Genomic DNA, 19426 nt, shown 5'->3' with positions numbered 1-19426 from the left:
GAAAATAGACAGGAACTTGTCCAGGACAGGCCATGAGGGTCAGGTCATCCTAGGCAGAGAAAACAGTGTATAGCAGGTTGCTTAAGAATATATGACAACGTGTAAGACTGGAAAGGTGAACAAAGCCAGATTATGAAGGGTTTCTTTGACTTGCTAGAATCTGTCTTTTATTCTGAAAGGGGGAGGTGGAGGCATTTAAGCATCTTAAACAGATACATGACAGTATCAGTTTTATGTTATGAAATTCCCTGGCTGTGCTGTGGTAAATCCACTAGAAGGGAGCAACATTTGAGTAAAGGACTTTTCTGAGGCTAAAGTTACAATACTCCAAGTGAAAAATTGTGAACAAAAGTAATCACAGTAAAAATTGAGAGGAGAGGGCTGATCAGACAGATATTGAAGAACTAGAATTTACAGGACTCTGAGATTAATTGGAAGTGGTAGAGCATGAGAATAGGAAGAATCTATGAGGAAGCCTAGATCTCTAGCTTGGGCAAACTGATATATGATGATTCCATTTAATGAAAGGAGGGGACACAAGAGAAGGCAGGGTTTTGAATGCAAAATAATGAACACATTTTAGGATAGATCAAATTGGACATAGTGCTTCCATGTAGAATCGCACACTTTACAGTTCAAAATAAAGATCTGAAGCACAAAAGATAATAGATCCGGTATCTAAGTGATAGTTAAACACCGGGGCATAGATGAACTCATCCAAGGAAAGTCTGTTGAGAGCCAATGAAGGTTTTAGATTGTAGAAGACAGTGTAACAGAGTGGTTATGATGCTGAACACTGAAGCCAGACCACACAGGTTCGAATAATGGTTCCAACACTTATGATGCATGTAATCTTGAGAAAATTGCTTGACCTTCTTATTCCTCAGTTTTCTCATATGTAAAATGTGGGTAACACTAGTACCTACTTCATGAGGTTATTTTGAAATGTTAATACATGTAAAGACTTAGAAAATGGTCTGTCACAGTAAGCAGGTAATAAATGTTAGCTATTGCAAAGATGAAGATGATTATTGAGGATGATACAGATAAAAATACAGCTTTTCCCCACTCTTAAGACCTTTCAATATAAAATAGAAACACGAGCACAGCTATAAAATAAATAATAATAATTGATGATAGGAGAACTAGTATCAAAAGGATGTTAACATCTCACTGCTCAGTGAATGCTGGGATGGATGGAGATGTTGATGAGAAGTGGCAATAAGGCTGTACCTCAAGTGGAACATGGCGCTTATTGGGATGAAGAAGATGTACCAGTGTAAATGCTCTAGAAAGGTGTTATTAAAGACAAATACTACCTGATAAACAACCTTTTAAAGGCACGCCCTACCCATAAGCTTCACTTCTTATGTGGTACAGAAGATTCAGCCCAAGATGAAAAGAAATCTCAAAAATCATGATACCTTAAATATAGACAGGCTTTCCTGTGGAAGATAGAGTTGACATTTTTTATTATGGTTCATACAGATCAAACCAAGAACACTAAATAGAAGTCATAAGGAGACATATGCACAAGAGAGAGCATCTAAAATCAAACCTATTCATAGATGAGAGTGGGCAATTTTGGAAGGTAATAGATAAATGCCCTTTCATAGTAGGTATTCTAGCAAAGGTTGGGCTGTGCCCATCAGGAATTTTAGAGAAATTATTCAAACACCAACTTGTTGGTGTGATTAGATGATCATTTAAGGCCCTTTCCAATCTTAAGATTCTGTAACAAGTCCAATAATTGAAACACTCTATATCTGTAATAGCATGGAGGAGATTGGGGTTACTAATAGATAATATTACCCCCTAGTATCGTCACTAACTAGTGTCAACACTAACTAGCATATCACTAAGTAGCATAATTATTCATTTTTCTTCTTTTATTGTACCTCCAACTTTAAACAGAGGTTGAAGAACACTCATAAGGTTCTCATAAGAAACGCTGTGAAAGAAGCCTACCCTTTCTCTCTCAAAACAGATGAAATCTCCACTGATATCTTTAGCAAGTCCTGCAGATGGAATGACTTACTCTAATCTGATTTTACTATAGTCTGGAGAAGTTCTCTTCTTAGGGCAGTTGGCAAGTTTTATGCTAATTCTGGCTCATATTATGCTTTTTACATGGAGGAATAAGATTTGTTTTTGTTGTTTGTTTTAAAGCAAATCTCTAGCTTTGTTTCCCTCTGTGTCACACAAACTGATAGTACTCTAAGCAATTAAAGAAAAGTCTAAGGCACAGCTAATATTTTTACATGCTTACCACTATTCAAAGAAAGTGCTCCTCTGTCCCCCAGATTATATAATTAATCAGCCACAGGAATAATCTCTATAGAGTATCATGTTAAGATTTAATTTAAAAAGTATTTTATGGAACGATTTTGCACTAAGATGCTAAAGTGTCTTCCAAGTGTTTTAAGTGCACTGTTCACAGGCATGCATATCAATCAGGTAACTAAGAAGCCGTAGGGTTACCTCCACTATAATGCAGCTTTCTTTAAACAATGGCAGTTACTACTACCTGGCCAATGAGGTACTACTTTATTATTGTTCCCTACTGAAACTGGGTGCTTCCACACAAGACTCAGTCTTCATCACAGGGGTTGATAGTGGTTCAGGTCATTCAAAGTCCCATAAGTTCAGAAACATTCTCAGACATCAAAACACTGTGTGTAATGCATATGATAGACCCCATGGTAGATGAGTAGGAAAAAATAACTTAGATCACATATCATGGTGATACTATGGCAACACGGTATCAGCAGTGCATCCAAGAGTTTCACTAATTTATCTGTTGCTTGACACCATTATTTGCAGCAAGACTGGATGTGGCTTATAAACATAGAGTATAATGTAAGGCTTTTCAGAATAGCCAATATTTGTGTCATGAACCAAATTCATAAGGCTTACCTATGGGATACACATTCTCTATTACATCTTAAATGTGTCCTATGTCAATGAGAAAAAATGTCTTTCTTTTTCACCACTCTATAGCCTTTCATTTCTCAACCTAACTAGCTTATGGTAAATTCTCTCTCTTCTCTCTCTCTCTCCATTTCATTCAGTCTGATTAATATAATCTCTAACACTCAGAGATCTTGCTGGCTTGCCCATCACCAAACAAACTAAGTACTGGAGCAAAGCGCCCATAGTAACTGGTCCAATTGGAGGGCCTGCCTATAGGCAAATTCTGGAACTCTAATATCCTCAGCCATGGATATTTTAATTGGCAAACAACCTGACACCCTATTAACGACATACACCCAAATCAGTCCCTTTGATTTAAAACCTATTTGTAACAGAATCCCTCTTATCACCCATCTGGGCAAAAATTTAGGCTGTTGGAAACTTAGATTTGACATCCTTAATTGGAGATTTAATTGTGCAAGTTAGGTGCTGGCTTCCATGCCCTCTGGCTTCCAGGTGGCTTTGCCCATCGGAGCCATTAGCAAAAATCTCAGAGATTAGGAAGGGAGTGATATTGGATATTTGTCCCATTGGCATTTCCCCTGCAGACTGCCGTGGGTTGGTTGTGTTCCTTTGCCAAGGGCTACAGCTCCTGTCAGGTGACCCTCTTATTCTTTTTGTGTTCTGATAACTTCTCTCTTTCCCCCTTCATTTTTCTTTCTTCTTCTGCTGGCCCTACAGAATTAGTCTATTCCTAGTTGGTTTACAAAATCATGCCCTTACCTTTGTAAACAGTCTTTGTATTGAACTCTCGTCAAAGCCCCTTTTGAATGTACCATATGACTCCTATTGAACCCTGACTGATACAATGTTCTTTAGCCCATTTTCCATTCTTTTTGTTTTCTCTTATTGATTTGTAGAAATTACTTTCATACTCTAGTTATCAACTTTTTATCACTTGTATGCATTACAAATGTTTAATCTACAGCTTGCTTTGAACTGAGTTTATAATATTTCTTGTGGTACAGATATATATAAATAAAAAAATTTAAGGTTGTGAAATATTTCCCTTTTTGTCCTTTAAGAAATTCTTCTCTACCCTGATTTTATTTTTTAAAATGTTTCTGTAATTCCTTTTAGAGTTATAAATTTGTTTTTCCATGTAAAAAATAAAATATAACTTAAATTAATATTTTAGTTTGTTTTCCCACCTGGTTAGCCAATTGTTTTAGAACCATTTATTGAATAAACCATCCATTTCCAGTGCTCCATGAGCACCAGCTAAACCTTGCCTTTCCTGTAGTTATTAATGTTTTTGCCTTAAAAAGACTTAACTGTTTTTCTACTGATGGTAATAAAAACAGCGTTGGCTCATACTGAGCATATGATATGCTTTAATATGAGAAGAAAGTGAAGGCAGGAAAGGCCCAAAATTAGTAAAAATAATTATAAATAAGTAGTCAGGTGATTAAGGACTTAGGAGTCTCCATGAGGTCAAAGATTCCATTAAGTGGGGCAACAGTAGTGAAAGTGGTAGGCAAAAAAACACTATGTTTCTAAAAATTTTGAAAAATAGCAATTCTAAAAGATAACAAAATTCAGTGTGTGTTCATGGGACTGAGTTGTTGAAACTGCATGAAGGTGAAGGTTAATGGAGTTCAAGAGGTCAGGAATGTTAAGGCAAAGATTTTTATAAATGTCTCCACCCTGATGTTGACATCAGTCAGGAAAATATCAGAAATACCCAGCTATTTATCCTACTACTTAAGGGAACACATGAACTCTAATCCATGCCAATTTTCTACTTAATAAATAAAGTTAAAAAGATATGATATATATTTTTAATAATCAATAGGTTTATTAAAATCCACTAATATCTTCAATTTTTTTCAGACATTAAAAGGAGAGAATGGGTACAACTCCAAAAAACTTAGAACATCTAGGAAAGATGAATAAAGAAAAAATGAAATAGCATTTATTCAAATCAAAACTACTTCAATAAGGTATCACTTCACACCAGTCAGAATGACCATCATTAAAAGGTCTATAAATAATAAACGCTGCAGAGGGTGTGGAGAAAAGGGAACCTTCCTACACTGTTGGTGGGAATGTAAATTGGTCAGCCACTATGGAGAACAGTATGGAGGTTCTTCACAAAAATTAAAAATGGAGTTCCATATGATCCTGCAATCCAACTCCTGGGCATATAATCATACAAAACTATAATTCAAAAAGATACATGCACCCTTATGCTCATGGCAGCACTATTCTCAATAGCCAAGACATGGAAAAAACCTAAATGTCCATTGACAGATTAACGGGTAAAGAAGATGTGCTACATATATACAATGGAATACTACTAAGCCATTGAAAAAGAATGAAATAATGTCATTTGCAGCAACATGGATGGACCTAGAGATTATCACACTAAGTGAAGTAAATCAAAAAGAGAAAGACAAATACCATATGATATCACTTATATGTGAAATCTAAAATATGACACAAGTGAACTTATCTATGAAACAGAAACAGATACACAAACATAGAAGACAGACTTGCAGTTGCCAAAGGGGAGGGGGAGTGGGGAAGGGATGGATTGGGATTTTGGGATTAGCAGATGCAAGCTATTATATATAGAATGGATAAACAACAAGGTCCTACTGTATAGCATGGGGAACTATATTCAATATCCTGTAATAAACTGTAATGAAAACGAATGTAGAAGAGAATATATATATATATATATATACACACATACATAAAACTGAATCACTTTGCTGTATAGCAGAAACTAATACGTTGTAAATCAACTATACTTCAATAAAATAAATTTTTAAAAATAAATAATAAATAGCATTTATTGAGTACCTAATCTGCTTCATTTAGTATGTGATTACATTGATTAGCTTATTCAGTATTGTAGGTTGTAGGACAACGAATCAAATCTAAAACTGATAAACCATTAAAATATATCTCTCCAATATCCTTTCTAAATACCTACTTTCATCTGCAATAAAAATTTATAAAACTTAAAAACTTTTACAGAATATGCTTAATACAAGGTGATGAAGAAAACTTCAGTTATTAAAACATATTTTCATATCGCCTTACAAACTTATTTTACTCAGTAGCACATCAGAACAAATTGTAGCATTACCAAACATATTACAGTAACTTTTTTTCATATTAAACTTCTATTGAACTTTAATTAATTAAAAATCTCATAGGGAGATAACCTTTACTTTGACACAGTGTCTTTCAAAATATATTCTTGAAACTCCATTTGTTATATATTCTAATATCAAATAAGAAAAGCTTAGAATAGAAATAAAAGGGTTGAATTAATCAGTCAACAGTAATTAACTACACATTTATCCAAAGTGAGATTTCAATTCTCTTCATTCCCTTGGCTTGATGCCATATTTTGTTTGTTTAGTGAGAACTCTATGTTTTGTGAAGCTTATGAAGGATTTAAAATTTGGGCATTTATATGAATACAATTATTTTGATAATACCTGGCAATGACAGTAACCATCCAGATTCTATATAATTTGGATAGAGTTTTTTTAAATACAACGTAACCCTTTTCTAAAATATTTTTAAGAGGATTATGATCTAAATTATGTCAGTTAGTTGTTCTTTTAAAAACGTATTTGGTTAAGTCTAAATAGATAAATTTTGGAGCATTTTTTTATGAGTCAGCCTAACTTAAGGCATAAGAACATCTCCCCAAACTATAATGGAATTATTTTTGACTTGATTTTAAATAACTATAACATAGATGATGAAATTGCTTACTAATTATACAAACAATAATTGACTGAAAACTAGAAAGACTTTGTGCATAAAGATTGCTGTTCTGCTGTTAGCTATTTAACCTCACAGCAATTAATATCACATTTGGTTAATATTTTTCATGTTCTGCTTAAGCATTTAAAGGTTTCCCAAATGACTTTCCCCCTAAATATTTGTTTCAGGAAGTATTTTCCCTAGATATTTTAAATGGTTGGATTCCAAATTAATTTTCATTTTTAATCAGTTTCTGCTTATAAATTTGGACTTCACTGTATTCATTTGTATTACTCCTCTATCTTTAATGATTTTGGAATGTAACATGAAATCATGAGTTGTTGCAAATTCGATTAATTTTATTTAAGCTTGTTAATATAGATATGAGATAAAAGTTGGGATGACTCAGAGTTAATTCTCTACTTAGCTCTTGTTGAATCAATATGATATAACTACTTTCCTATTTTAGTTTTTCAATTTTCTGACATTTTAGTCTCTGCATAAGTGTATGTATTGGTTTATTAGAGCTGCTGCAACCAATTACAGCAATTTTGATGGCTTAAAAAAACAAAAAATATCCTCTCACAGTTCTAGAGGCCAGAAGCCCAAAATCAGTGCTGGTAGGATTGGCTGACTCTTGAAGTTCTGGGGGAGAATCTGTCCATGATTTTCTCCTAGCTTCTGGTTGCTGCAGGATTCCTTGGCATTTCTTGGTTTGTGGACACATCATTCCAATCTCTGCCTCCATTTTCACATGGCTTTATCCCCTGTGTCTCTAAGAAAGACATGTTTCATTGGACTTAGGGTCCACCTGGGTTATTCAGGATGCTCTCATCTTGGGACCCTTAACTTAATTGTATCTGTGAAGATCCTTTCTCCAAATTAATTCACAGTCACAGGTACTGGGCATTAGGGTTAGGACATATCTTTTTTTTGTTGGGGGGGCACAATTCAGCCCATTACAGTATGTTTTCTTACAAATTATTTTAAACTAATTTTTCAAATAAAATGAAATATCTGAGATCAAACATATTGCTATGTGGTATAAAACTATTTTTACTAGGATGTTTTCCTCTATGAACTCTATATATGAATCACCAACCAAATCCACTTGTCCTAATTGGTATTTCCATAGTCACACTCACAATATTGTTTCAGTTATTTTTGAGTAACAGTTTGCTAGTTGATAGCCACATAATCATGTCACTTTCTGATTATTTTGATTAAGGTGTTAATGTGATAAAAATAACCTCTCCAAAAGAAATATCCTCTTTAAAAGCAGAAAACATGACCACATTGCCATTCTTTCTCAGAAATCAATAAGACATTAATCCAGTACTAATGTTATTCTCAAGTGATCATTTATCCCTTTGCAGAGTTGAATTATCATCCAACTCTCTTCAACCAATAATGTACAGTTTGACACTGATTCAAGTTATTAGCTATTTCCTGATTTCTGGATATAGAATTTGGAACTATTATACTTCAATTACTCATCCACAAGAATAATCAATATAGCCTTATTATAGACCAACCAAAGAGCCGAAGATATAATTAATAAAAGAAAAAAAATCAGTGTGGCAACCAAATAACAAATTAACACAGCTTGAAAGCTAAACCCTTGAAAAAAAAACCATTGAGTTATGCTTTGTATGCTCTACAGACAGGCACCAAATCCCTGGAGCTTCAAATGTGATGCTTACTATTCCCAAGGATGTAGTGACATTAAAGTCAAAGTAGAGGACCCTGGAAAACCAAGTGCTAACTCACAGATCAAGAAACCATATAACTTAATGGCAGGCATGAGGAAAATAAACTGACTGCTCAATATGCAAAACACATTTATTTCACAATTTTACAGACAAATGAGCATGGATGAGCATTCATTTCTTTGTGTGGCTTTATTTTTTTCTATTACTGTTCACACTGCTCAGTCATTAGACCAAAAAAAATAAATAAATAAAGTAAAAAGAATTCAACCAGCCAATTAATTTATAATTTATTCACACAAAACTTGGGAAATTTGAATGTTTTTAGTATCATTCACAAAGGATTGACTGTTTTTGGCTTCAACTAGTCAGACCCTTTAAAATTTCTAATATATTTTTCAAGTAAAACCACAGATTGTCTTTGGTTGTCAATAAAGCTTTTATTGATCCATGTAAACATCTGACAAAAATGAGGAATAAAATGAGCTTTCTATAAAGCATTTTTTTTTTCAGTAAGAGTGCTCTTTACTCTGAGTTTAGGCTCACTGTGTTTTTTGTTTTGTTTTGTGTTTTTTGCGGTACGCGGGCCTCTCACTGTTGTGGCCTCTCCCGTTGCAGACCACAGGCTCCGGAAGCGAAGCGCAGGCTGCACCACCAGGGAAGCACCCTAGGCTCACTGTTTTGATGTTAAATATTTGTTTTCAATGAAAAAGTGATGACAGTAGATAGTAGTTGTGTTGATGGTGGTGGGTAGTTCTTATAACTTTACTTGGTGAAAACACTCTGTGACTCTTTCCCATTCTTTTTAATTTTAAATTACATTCATATCTAAAATATAAGTGCCATTGATTTAGGTCACAAAAATTATAAATCTAAAGGAAGTGTTAAGGAACTATTACACTAACCTCCTAGAATTGGTATAAGGATTAGTGAGTTCATACTTATAATGTGCTTAGAACAATAATTGGCACATAATAAACACTATATGTGTTTGTATTTATCACTATTACAAAGGCTAGGAAAGGTTGAAAACCACTAGTGAATCCTTGGATTTCCTGACTGAAATACACATTACCAGGTGTTTTTTCATTTTTCTTTCTTCTTTAAAAGCCCTCCAGAAACATTCTTATGTTATTGGCTATTACAATTTGTGTTTGAACATAACTAAATAATAGTCCAGGAGAAAACTCCAGGGAGATTTTTATAAAGTTAAGTCTTCTTATATTTAACAGAACAAATTTAATGTATTAGTTAGCACAATAATTACTTTAAAAGCAATAAATATGAATGCAGTAGTGTGAGTTTATGGATCTCAAGGCAGATGAAATTTCTTGAAGTAAAATATATACTTAAAAACAGAATTGGTTTAGGTATACGTTGAAATGAAACAGCATAGTGCCTCTGGCTCTCTGACTCTAATCATCTTGGCTTCTATGAAAAGAAAATTGAATTTCTTATCTAAATATTGGATATTCCTTACCAACTAACTGAAAGTCAAAATTCTTTTCTGGATAAAACTTTAAATCACCAGGTATTATTCTGGGTTAATGAATCAAAGGACCACTATAAATTATGTATTAAAATAACTTTCAGATGATCTCAGTTAATTTTATAAGTGTGGATGTGAAAATCCATATTTCAAAATCAAGAAATTGTTGGAAAGCTAGTGTGTAAATTAGAATTGACTGCTTCTCAATTTCTAGCTGAGAATCAGCAAATTTTTACCATCATGAGATTATTTAACTCGAAGTAATTTATACCCTGAAATTGTTATTTTAAAATCTTAGATGATATAGTTTGGATTTTATAATTCTCAGTATTCCATACATTTACATTTCCAGTTGTGTAAATAAGTGAAGACCACCTGTATGTGAACAAGCAAAGGCTTTTTATTCAGAACTAGAGTCCATTACCATCACTTGCATTTCATAGGGATTTAAAGGCAGTAACGGAAGTGTAAAGCTTTAAAGTGGAAAAAAGAAAAGGCTTCAGGTATACCCTGAATGGAAGCTGTCAGCATGAGGAATCTGGAGACAGGCTAACTTAGAAGAAGGGCACCCTATGTGATTGGCTAGGGAAGCATGTTTCATTTCCTCTGGTTGGTCTGAAGTTAGAAGCAGGGCAAAAATTAGGGAAGTTGGCAGTTATTGATCAAGTTTTGCCTTTGGGGGCTGATTGCTACAGAGGTTGTGGTTTGGCTTCCCTGCCTGGTTGCTAGTAAGGATGTGGATCAGAGTTCTATGTTTTAGTTATGGCCTGGCCATATTCCATTTGTATATTCAGCCTCTCACAGATATATATGTATTTCATTATAAAATTATTTCTACTATAAGGTCAAATATTAATCTATAGTAAAAGCTGTCCTTTAATTTATTAAAACCCTCTGATATTTATTTATATCTTACCTACCAACTAAAATGTACTGTAAGGTATGAATTTTCTCTTAAAGTAGATCAAATTCTTCAAATACAACTCGGAGATTTTCTCCCAACATCTCATAAAATAAAAAGCTAAGGTTGTTAATCAGTCAGTAAATACAGGCATACTTCAGAGACATTGCAAATTCAGTTCCAGACCACCACAATAAAGCTAATATTGGAATAAAGCAAGTCACATGAATTTTTTGGTTTCCCAGTGCATATAAAACCTATGTTTACACTATACTGTAGTCTAGTAAGTGTGCAATAGTAATTTGTCTAAAAAGCAGTGTACATACCTTAATTTTAAAATACTTTATTGCTAAAAAATGCTATTGTCTGACAATGCAGAATTGACACAAACTTTCAATTTGTCAAAAATGCAGTATCTGTGAAGCACAATTAAGCAAAGTGCAATTAAAAAACTTATGCCTAGGGCTTCCCTGGTGACGCGGGGATTGAGAGTCCGCCTACCGATGCAGGGGACACAGGTTCGTGCCCCGGTCCGGGAAGATCCCACATGCCGCAGAGCGGCTGGGCCCGTGAGACATGGCCGCTGAGCCTGCGCGTCCGGAGCCTGTGCTCCGCAACGGGAGAGGCCACGGCAGTGAGAGGCCCGCGTATCGCAAAAAAACAAACAAACAAAAAAGATATTCTAGGATATTCACATGTTCATTTCCTCACCAACGAATAAGACAATTTTTGGATCCTATATGAGCAATACTAAAGTTATTTTTGTTAGAACAAATAACTAAAATTTATAAAGCATTGTAAATCGATAAATACAACAAATGCAAGGAGTGGTGGAAAGTATATATTAAAATCAGTCATGTTTCAAAAGAACAACGTGAAAGCATGAGAAAAACGATGAAAGCATCTTCTAAGATAAATGTTGACACAAAAAAAACATAAAATTTACTTCCTTAATATTAAACTGAGGAATAAAAGAAAAATTGAGAGTTCATGTTTCTAGTTTTTTTTCATTCATAAAACTTTCATTCCACTTACATCAACTTAATACACATGTTCTGAACAATTATACTTGGATTGTTCATAAAGATTTCATAAAATATTAAATAAATCTAGCCACCATATCAAGTCATTCCACTGTTCACTGTTTTTACAGAACATGCATGTTAGATAAGTTTCAAAGAAATCACAAAAGCAAAAATCATTTTTTGCTTTTTGGGGGCTTTTGTTCTACTTTTCTGCTTGATATCCATGAAATAATGGATATCAAGAAATTCATTTTAACACATCTTTACTTGTACATTTGTGCTTAGGTTGCTTAAAATATTTAAATGCAAATAAAATGAGTGTTACCAAACTAATGAAAGAAAACAACAGGTAACTTTACAAACAATGGAATATGAATAATTTCTGCCCTTCTCCAGACAAAATTGGATCACAACTTTGTCTAAAGGAACACTTCTGCAGCTGTAGTCAAAGGTATGCATGACGAGATTTTGTACTCCACAGATACACATGGTTCAAAATGTAATGATATCTTGGGTTAAATCCATTTCATCTGCCCTTACCAATTAAGGTCATTTTAAGACTTATATGTCCTCAAAGCTGCACATAGCCCAAACAATAAGATGTTTGCCCGAGTTATTTTCCAGGAATGTGCAGTCACCTATGTCTAGCACAAGCTGAGCTGAGAGTCAGCTGTGTCAAGTTCCAGCTGAGCTGGTTAAGACTGAATAGGCCCACTGACCCTCCAGCTGGACGTGAAGGAGTGTCCACTCAGTGACCTTTTGAATGTGCAGAGGCCTGTAGCTGAGTTACGCCTGTGCAGAACAATGATTATTGCACTTTTTTCCAATCACATTTCCCCAAGCTCCCCACACTCCCCGTGACTCAGACCACCCTGCTTTATTCTTTATACACAAATACAACAACCCCCTTACCTTAGGGGAGGCAGATTTGAGGCTTGCTCTCCCATCTCCTCACTTGGATGCCTTACCAATTAACTCTCTCTTTGCTACAAACCTCAGTGTCTCAGCCTTTTGGCTTGCTGTGCATCAGGCAAAACAAACATGTTTGGTAATAATATCCATTGGGAATCTATTTTTACTATAGTCCTATAATTTCTCCAAATCTTAAAATACCCACAACAACCAAATCTTTGATAGGAACCGATTTTATCTCCTATCCTGCACCAGGACAAACCAATAGGCAGGCAGTTTTCTTTCCTTAGACATAGAAGCAGTTTTAACACAAGTCCTTGCAAAGCCACAACATAGCAAAAGTACTATGTATAAAAATTTCACATCTCCATATTGATCACCTCAAGATGAAAATAACTCTCAACAAAGTGGTTATAGAAGGAACATACTTCAACATAATAAAAGCCATATATGACAAGCCCACAGCTAACATCAAAGCTTTTCCTCTAAGATTAGGAACAAGACAAAGATGCCCACTCTCACTATTCTTATTCAACACAGTATTGGAAGCCCTAGACACAACATTCAAACAAGAAAAAGAAGTATAAGACATCCAAATTAGAAAGGAAGAAGTAAAACTGTAACTATTTGGGGCTTCCCTGGTGGCGCAGTGGTTGAGAATCTGCCTGCTAATGCAGGGGACATGGGTTCGAGCCCTGGTCTGGGAGGATCCCACATGCCGCGGAGCAACCAGGCCCATGAGCCACAACTACTGAGCCTGCGCGTCTGGCGCCTGTGCTCCACAACAAGAGAGGCTGCGATAGTGAGAGGCCCATGCACCGCGATGAAGAGTGACCCCCGCTTGCCACAACTAGAGAAAGCCCTCACACAGAAACGAAAACCCAACACAGCAAAAATAAATTAATTAATAAACTCCTACTCCCAACATCTTCTTTAAAAAAAAAAAAAACTGTAACTATTTGCAGATGACATGATACTATATATAGAAAACCCAAAAGACTCCACCAAAAAACTCTTGAGAACTAATAAATAAATTCAGTAAAGTTGCAGGATGCAAAATCAATATACAAGATCAGTTGCATTTCTCTACACTAATAACAAGTTATCAGAAAGAGAAATTAAGAAAACAATCCCATTTACAATTGCATCAAAAAGAATAAAATTCCTAGAAGTAAATTTAACCAAGGAGGTAAAAGACTTATACTTGAAAAACTATAAGGCATTGATGAAAGAAATTGAGGACAACACAAAAAAATGGAAAGTTATTCAATGCTCATGGACTATAGGAATTAATATTGTTAAAATGCCCATACTACACAAAGCAATTTACAGATTCAATGCAATCTTTATGAAAATTCCAATGGCATTTTTCACAAAAATAGAAGAAACAATCTGAAAATTTTTATGGAACCACAAAAGACCCCAAATAGCCAAAGCAACCTTGAGAAAGAACAAAGCTAAAGGCATTATGTGCTGCAATTTCAAACTACATGACAAAGCTATATTACTCAAAACAGTATGGTACTGGCATAAAAACAGACACATAAATCCATGGAACAGAGTAGAAAGCCCAGAAATAAACCAACACATATACAGTCAATTAATTTATGGCAAGGGAACCAAAAATAGGTAATACGGAAAGGACAGTCTCTTCAATAAATGGTGTTTGGAAAACTGGACAGCCACATGCAAAAGAATGAAACTGGACCACTATTTTAGGCCATACATAAGAATCAACTCAAAATGGATTAAAGAATTGAATATAAGATCTGGAATCATAAAACTCCTATAAGAAAACAGGCTTTAAGCTCCTTGACAGAGGTCTTGGTGACAATTTTTTTGATTTGATACCAAAAGCAGGAATAAACAAGTGGTACTACATCAAACTAAAAGGCATCTGCATAGCAAAGGAAAACACCAACAAAATGAAAAGGCAAACAATGGAATGGAAAAAAAATATTTGCAAATCACATATCCAATAAAGGGTTAATATCCAAAATATATAAAGAATTCATACAACTCAATAGCAAAAAAGACAAATAATCTGATTAAGAAATGGGCAGGGAATCTGAATAGACATTTTTCGAAAGAAGACATACAGATGGCCAACAGATACATGAAATTGTGATCGACATCACTAATCATTAGGGAAATGCAAATTAAAACCAAAATGAGGTATCACCTCACACCTGTCAAAATGGTTGTTATCGGCTTCTGCCGGCAGCTGGAAGTCACTGTCTCCCGGGTGAACAAGGCTGTTGCAACGAGGGTCGGCAAGTGCAGGTTTGCCCTCCTGCAGACGTGGTGCGCAGAAAGTCAAAACAGAAGCCACCCCCCAAGAAGAAGATGACAGTCTCCCTAGATGCCCAGTTCACCTGCCCCTTCTGCAACCACGAGAAGTCTTGTGACATGAAAATGGACCAGGCCCACAACACTGGAGTCATCTCTTGTACCATGTGCCTAGAATAATTCCAGACGCCCATCACTTATCTGTACACACCAGTGGACGTGTACAGCGATTGGATAGAGGCCTGCGAGGCAGCCAATCACTAGCAACACAGAGGACCCACCCCCTTGGCAGCCTCACCTGCTGGGTACCAATCCAGAGACATTCCAGGGTCCAGGGTGTGGGTCCAGGGCCTTTGCAGCCCTGTGTGTATGTGGAATTGGCATGGATGTGGGTGTGGGTGTGAGTGTGGGTGTGGCTGCAGGTGTGACTCTGGCAGTGTCCTCGTGAGCATGCGGTAGTGTTGAAGGGTTGCTGGGCTCCAGGGTCCTGAACTGCCTCCCTTGGCTCCAAAAGCCTTTGACTTGCTCCCTCCTCTGGCACCTGGCCCCCTGGCTTTGGGGTCTTGGCTCCTCCAGGGACCAGTGTCCTGACATCCTAGGTGAGGGCAAGCCCAGCAGAGGCTGCCTCAGGACTCTCTAGCATCTTCCCCCACCTCACCAGCATTTGTCCATTTGAACTGGACTGACTGCCCATCCTCCTTCCCTGCCTTCCAAGGCCTGTGGCCTGGGATTCAAGCCACAGCCCCACAGGCCCCCTGGCAGAGCGGCCTGTTTTCAGGTTTGGCCACTTTTGTAGAGGAGGGAGGGGCTGGGTTGGGGATAGCTGTCAGTCACCGGCCCTTAAATAAAGCAGCCAACATACACATACACACAAAAAAATGGTTATTATCAAAAAGGTAAGAAATAACAAGTGTTCATGAGGATATAAAGAAAAGGGAATCCCTGTGCTCTGTTAGTGGGAATGTAAATTGGTGCAGCTATTAGGGAAAACAGTATGGCGTTCCCTCAAAAAATTAGAAATAGAACTACCATATGATCTAGAAATTCCACTTCTGGATATTTATCCAAAGGAAACAAAACACTAACTTGAAAAGTTATCTGCTCCCCCACGTTCACTGCAGCATTATTTACAATAGTCAAGACATGGAAACAAACTAAGTGTCCATCAATGGATGAATGGACAAAGAAAATATGGTATGTATATATACAATGGAATATTATTTAGCTATAAAAAAGAAGGAAATCTTGCCATTTGCAACAACCTGGATGGAACCTGAGGGCATTATGCTAAGTGAAATAAGTCAGAGAAAGATATACCATACAATCTCACTTATATGTAGAATCTAAAAAACAAAAAGCAACAACAAAAATGAATGCATAAATACAGAGAACAGGTTGGTGGTTTCCAAAGGGGAAACAGGGGGTGGGGGACAGGTGAAATGGATGAAGGGCACCAAAAGGTACAAACTTCCAGTTATAAAATAAATAAGTCATGGGATATAATATATAGCATGGCAACTATAGTTAATAATATGGTATAAGCATACCTTGTTCTATTGCACTTGAATTTATTGCACTTCACAGATATTACATTTTTTACAAAAATGCAGGTTTGTTGCAATCCTGCATTGTCAGATAATGGTTAGCATTTTCAGCAATAAAGTATGTTTTAATTAAGGTATGTACATTATTTTTTTAGACCTAATGTTATTGCACACTTAATAGACTACAGTATCATATAAACATAACTTTTATATGCCCTGGGAAACCAAAAAATTTATGTGGCCCACTTTATTGTAATGTTCACTTTACTGCTGTGGTCTGGAACTGAACCCACAATATCTCTGAGATATGCCTGTATTGTATATTTCAAAGTTACTGAGAGAGTAGACCTTAAAACTTATTCATCACAGGAAAAAAAAATTATATGTGGTGATGAATGTCAACTAGACACTGTGGTAATTATCTTACAATATATATACATATCAAATCACTATGTTTTACACCTTGAAACTAGTGTCATATGTCAATTATATCTCAATTAAAAAAAAATCTAATTGGCAATAGCCAAATGATAAAATAGCTAGGAAAAGGTAACAAAAGTTCAAAACCTATATGAAGAAACAACAAAATTTATTTCAGCAAGATAAAATATCTTGTTAAAACAAGAGCTGAATAAATGAAAAAACAAAGCAAGTCTGAATGTAAAATTTTAAAAAAAGAAAAAGAAAGAAAAGGGAAAAAGCAGGTAAATTTCTAAATGTTAACTGATTCTATTCCCCTATCATTAATCATAAAAATCTTATGGGAAAAAATAGAAATTCAAATAAAATTAACATATACTTGTCATAAAAAAATCTATTTGTGGGAAAGTATGGATAACAAATGTGTAAATTTCAGAATGAGATAGACAAAAGTTGGGAGGCTGGTTAATTTTCCCCTCCTTCTCCTGCTTCAGCCTTGTGCACTTGGGCATCCAACGTTCACAATGTCAAGCTGCCTCTCAGTCACTGCATTGTTAGCACGCTGTCTTTGTGTGATTCTTTACTTAACATATCAAGTTCAGCAATGGCTTCATCAAAAGCTGACTTAACAATCTTAAGTCTATTGACAGATGAATATGTAAAGAAAATGTGCTATACACATACAATGGAATACTATTTAGCCATTAAAAAGAAGGATATTCTACCATTTGCAAAAACATGGATGGACCTTGAGAGCATTATGCTAACTGAAATAAGTCAGACTGAGAAAGAAAAATATCATATGACCTCACTTATATGTGAAACCTAAAATAAACTCATAGAAACAGAGTCAGTTATAAAATAAAACAAGTTTTATTTTATATTAAATATGCCCCCGCTGGGGGCGGGGGCATAATTGTGTGAAGACGGTCAAATGGTATAAACTTCCAGTTGTAAGATAAATAAGTTCTGGGGTATAATGTACAACACGATGACTATAGTTAACAGTATATAGTATATATATATACTATATATATATATATATATAGTTATATATATATATATAGTTATATATATATATATATATAGTTATATATATATATATAACAGGACTATAGTTAACAGTTAAAAGTTGCTAAGACAGTAAATCTTAAAGTTCTTATCACAAGGAAAAAAAAATTATAATTATGTGAGGTGATGGATGTTAGCTCAACTTACTATGATAATCATTTTACAACATATACATTTTTTAAAGCTTTATGTTGTACACCTTAACACATATAGTGTTATATGTGAATTATATTTAAATAAAACTGGAGGGGAAAAGAGGTCTCTTTGCAAGAGAGCAGGCTTTTTCCAGGAAGTTTAGAATCGCACAATAGAACACAGAGAACTTACAGCCCAGACCCAATACGATAGGATGTTTTTGGTTGCATTTTCTGTTTCTGACTTGGAAGGCTTCTTGGTAGGCTTGCTGTGACTGACCCATAATCCTTTCTTGTCATCACCAGCAGTAAACTGACCAAGTAACAGTAGTAGTCTCCTTTCATTTTCAAGTAGAAGACTTTGCTCTGGGTTTGTGAAACACTGGGGATGAAGAATTTTTTCCAAAAGAGACAGTAAATCATTTTCAGATATCTCGGAGATCACTTTCAATTTTCTCTCTGTATTCTCAAGCCATTGGAACCTTCCATCATTTTCTCAGTACTTGAGATAACCCTCCAAGATGATCTATGGGCTCCAGAACATTTTCATAAGCTACTGAGAGAAGAGTAATTTGGCTTCTTGCTCAGTTACAGACTTCATGCAGGCTGCCATGTCAACATATCACTCAGCTTGCTTGCTCAGTTTGGCCTCTGCACCAGCATGTTTTCATCCGTGACTGGAAGCTTGTGCCAGAAGTGGATGGTGGTGGATGGAGAGGAGTCCTGCTGGCTCTGAGCAATGGCAGTGGGGAGGCTGAAACTGTTCCTGGGCCTCGCTGCTCACAGGCTCTGTGTTTCTGTCTTCAATTTGTGGCAAAGTGAATATGAAAGAAGTAATAATTGTGTTACGCCTTGATCCTTAAATTCATTATAGTAGCTTCTTTTTCCTTGTGGAGGATTCCAAACTGATCCTATGAACTCTTGCAGAAATTTCAGCTCAGGAAATGATAAATGTTTATCCCATCACCAACCTCTTTAGTAAATTTTTCTCCAGTCTTTTACAGGGTTTGGGAATAATTCTCACTTATTCAGGTGATCGTCTGGGTTTGACTGCCTTGGGTCACTCTGTTTCCTTCTAAGTCACTTTTACTACAAGTACTGTAACCTCCATAGTTACAACAAAGTTGTATATAATACAACAAAAGTTGTACATAATCAGCATTTCCTATAATTGATGATATCACTTAATTCTTAAATTCACCTCTGTGGACAAAGAATGTTACCTGTGAT

At 35.6% G+C, this 19426-nt stretch overlaps 2 pseudogenes; one reads left to right on the top strand and one right to left on the bottom strand.

Annotated features, from left to right (window-relative positions):
* Positions 1-1245: 1245 nt before the first annotated feature.
* On the top strand, positions 1246-15291 carry LOC101318073 (transcription elongation factor 1 homolog; annotated as a pseudogene).
* Positions 15292-17456: 2165 nt separating this feature from the next.
* Positions 17457-18839, bottom strand: LOC101317790 (14-3-3 protein zeta/delta-like; annotated as a pseudogene).
* Between the last annotated feature and the right edge of the window lie 587 nt (positions 18840-19426).

This window comes from Tursiops truncatus, chromosome 2 (genome assembly GCF_011762595.2).
Source record: "Tursiops truncatus isolate mTurTru1 chromosome 2, mTurTru1.mat.Y, whole genome shotgun sequence".
Classification (NCBI taxonomy): domain Eukaryota; kingdom Metazoa; phylum Chordata; class Mammalia; order Artiodactyla; family Delphinidae; genus Tursiops; species Tursiops truncatus.
Note: the sequence above shows the minus strand (reverse complement) of the source record. Positions and strands in the feature narration are given on the sequence as shown.